The sequence below is a fragment of the Danio rerio genome, chromosome 1 (assembly GCF_052040795.2).
Source record: "Danio rerio strain M-AB ecotype USA chromosome 1, GRCz13ab, whole genome shotgun sequence".
NCBI classification, from domain to species: domain Eukaryota; kingdom Metazoa; phylum Chordata; class Actinopteri; order Cypriniformes; family Danionidae; genus Danio; species Danio rerio.
Genome location: NC_141021.1, coordinates 4,193,911 through 4,197,500, shown reverse-complemented (window position 1 = coordinate 4,197,500; position 3,590 = coordinate 4,193,911). Strand labels below are relative to the sequence as shown.

The window sequence follows — 3,590 nt, the reverse complement described above, 5'->3', positions numbered from 1 at the left end:
CACATTTAAAACACTATAGTCGCTTATAGTAAAGAGAAATATTTTGGAATAAGCATTATAGTGAATATATATATATATGGTATGAAGGTATGGTCACAAGGAATCCTGCTTCAGAAATAACCCCTCTCTCTCAGTCATCTTTCCATCAAGCAAGTTTCGGTTGGTGACGTCGCCAACCATAAGTTGCAGTAATGCATCAAAAACTTTATTGTCGAACACCGTAAAACAGGAAGAAGAAGAAATCGTCATTCTTGCCATCATATGGATTTACTGTCATCGGCTAGACACCGGCCTCACAGCTCAGTGAATGTCGGTACCATCACTTATTGATCCGCGATTGGTAAATGTAGCTTGTGTGGACGCTACTGCGCTACTTGACTAATAAAATAGCTTCGCCACTGAAAAGTTATTTGATTTAGAAAGTGGCGACGCTACCCCCACGCTACTAAGAAATGTAGTTAAGCTAGTAGCATCAGTACATCCCTGCTCAAAAATCCAGCTTAAACCAGCCTAGGCTGGTTGGCTGGTTTTAGCTGGTTGACCAGTCTGGTTTTGGAGGGGTTTTGGCCATTTCCAGGCTGGTTTCCAGCCATTTCCAGCCTGGTCTTTGCTGGTCAGGCTGGAAAATGACCAGCTAAATCCAGTAAAAACCAGCTTGACCAGCCTGGTTTAAGCTGGACATAGCTGGTTTTGGCTGGGCTCCCAGCCTGGCTAGGCTAGTCAAGTTGGTTTTAGCAGGGCATCTCCCAGCCTGACCAGCTAAGACCAGCCTGGAAATGGCAAAAACCCCTCTAAAACCAGCCTGGTCGACTGGCTAAAGCTGTTTTTTTTCAGTAGGGATGTAGCGATGCTACTGCCCAACACTTGGCATTAAACTCCTTACTATAATACACACACACATACAGTTTACAAACTATTTACAAAACAAGGAACTGTATTTAAGTGACAATCCAAAAATCTGTGTCAGCAGGCAAAAAGGTCTAAACAGGCAAAAAACTCTGCACTATACAACATACAACCGCTTCAACAAACACAAACTCATTGACCAAAACAAGACGGCTGCCAAGAAAGTTGTGTCATGGCTTTTAAAACACTGTAGGCCCATCAAGAACATGAAATCAGCTGGAAGTGGCCAATCAGATGTGTTCTTGGCAAAGCAGAGAAACAGATGACACAAGACAACAAATGGATTGTAAGAGCAACGAATAATAACTTGACTTCTAGTTGATCATTTGGAAAAGTGGCAGAAGGTGGATCTTTCAGATGATTTGTCTGTTGAACTGGATCCCAATCATCACAAATACTGCAGAAGACCTACTGGAACCAGCATGGACCCAAGATTCTCACAGATATCAGTCAAGTTTGGTGAACGAAAAATCATGCTTTAGGGTTACATTCAGTATTGGGGTGCGAGAGATCTGCAGAGTGGATGGCAACATCAACAGCCTGAGGTATCAAGACATTTGTGCTGCCCATTACATTACAAACCACAGGATACTTCTCATACTTCATCCTCTATATTAAAGCTCCTGAAAGCAAAGAAGGTCAAAGTGCTCCAGGATTGGCCAGCCCAGTCAACAGACATGAACATTATTGAGCTGGAGTAAGATGGAGGAGGAGGCATTGAAGATAAATCCAAAGAATTTTGATGAACTCTGCGAGTCTTGCAAGAACGCTTTCTTTGCCATTCCAGATGACTTAAAATAAGCAAAATAAGCGTAATCTAGAGCCTTTGCCTTTCATGTAAGCCTCTTCTGATACCAAATGATCACCAAGAAGTCAAGTTATTATTTGTTGTTCCTAAAACTTGGATAGGTGACAAGACTACTTTTGTCAGGTAAGCATTTTTGTAGTGATGTGTTGTATTAAATGCTGTAATGTTCTCTTATTGGCTCATCATTCAGACAAGTCATTCCTAGGCTCTGCACTGAGTTGATATGTGCTGTGAGTTTACTGCCATTCATAATCCAGAGATACAAGGTCTCCAGGTCCTTCGCTTATAAAATTATGATGAGAGCAGGGAATCATCTATTCTAGCGCACTAGTGTTACTAATTGAGTCCAGGGTTCATATGCTGATGAATGATTCACCCTCTTCTTCCTCGCCACCTTTCCAGACCACAAGCTAAAAGATCTGCGCAGATAAATTATACAGATGCTCACTTTTATCGATCACTTTGGTGTCTCTCCAGATTTAGCCGGCAGGTCGAGGTTTTATTCCAGCTGGATGGCTAAGATCGGGCTCTTATTGACGGAAACCGAATTTGAGAGAAATCCCATTGGCTTTAGCTCATCCTTCTGACCCCAGGCGAGAAAATACACGCACAGGGTTATTTTTAGGGAATGAAATGCTAGAGTGCTGCACGCTAAACAAAAAAGTTATAGTTTGTTCGTGGTTAATCGATCAATCGATCGATCTATCTATCTATCTATCTATCTATCTATCTATCTATCTATCTATCTATCTATCTATCTATCTATCTATCTATCTATCTATCTATCTATCTATCTATCTATCTATCTATATCCTCACCGGCCACTTTATTAGGTACACCTGTTCAACTGCTCGTTAATGCAAATTTCTAATCAGCCAATCACATGGCAGCAACTCAATGCATTTAGGCATGCAGACAAGGTCAAGACGATCTGCTGCAGTTCAAACTGAGCATCACAATGAGAAAGAGAGGTGATTTAAGTGACTTTGAACATGACTTTGTTGTTGGTGCCAGACGGGCTGATCTGAGTATTTCAGAAACTGCTGATCTACTGGGATTTGCACACACAACTATCTCTAGGGTTTACAGAGAATGGTCTGATAAAGAAAAAATATCCAGTGAGCGGATGCCTTGGTGCCTTGCTGATGGCAGAGAGAACGGCCAGACATAGATAGAAAGGCAACAGTGACTCAACAATAATCAATCGTTACAACCGAGGTCTGTAGAAGAGCATCTCTGAATGCACATGTCCAACCTTGAAGCAGATGGGCTACAGCAGCAGAAGACCACACCGGGTGCCACTGCTGTCAGCTAAGAACAGGAAACTGAGGCTACAATTCACACAGGCTCTAAAGAATCAGACAATAGAAGACTGGAGAAACGTTGCCTGGTCTAATGAGTCTCGATTTTTGCTGCAACATTGGATGGTCGGGTCAGAATGTGGCGTCAACAACATGAAAGTATGGATCAATCCTGCCTTGTATGATATCAACACTTCAGGCTGCTGGTGGTGTAATGGTGTGGGGGATATTTTTCTGACACACTTTGGGCCAAATTGAGCATCCTATCAACCCCACAGCCTACCTGATTATTGTTGCTGACCATGTCCATCCCTTTAAGACAAGAGTGTAACCATCTTCTGATGGCTACTTCCGGCAGGATAACACGCCAGGTCATGAAGAACAAATCATCTCAGACTGGCTTCTTAAACATTTCAATGAGTTCACTGTACTCAAATAGACTCCACAGTCACCTGATCTCAATCCAATAAAGCATCTTTGGAAAGTGGAGGAACGGTAAATTCGCATCATGGATGTGCAGCTGACGAATCTGCAGCAACTGTGTGCTGCGATCATGTCAATATGGAGCAAAATCT

The 3,590-nt window shown here is 42.4% G+C and overlaps 1 long non-coding RNA gene across 1 annotated transcript in view; it reads right to left on the bottom strand.

The window, feature by feature from the left end:
- The window catches only part of LOC147846649 (uncharacterized), a 2,548-nt gene extending 635 nt beyond the window's left edge, over nt 1-1,913 (bottom strand). The window contains exons 1-2 of the long non-coding RNA XR_015476125.1: nt 228-1,913; nt 1-105 (exon numbers count right to left, since the gene is read on the bottom strand). The exon at nt 1-105 is cut by the window's left edge and continues 635 nt beyond it. This is a non-coding gene — a long non-coding RNA (uncharacterized LOC147846649). The remainder of the gene's footprint in view (nt 106-227) is intronic.
- Nucleotides 1,914-3,590: the final 1,677 nt, after the last annotated feature.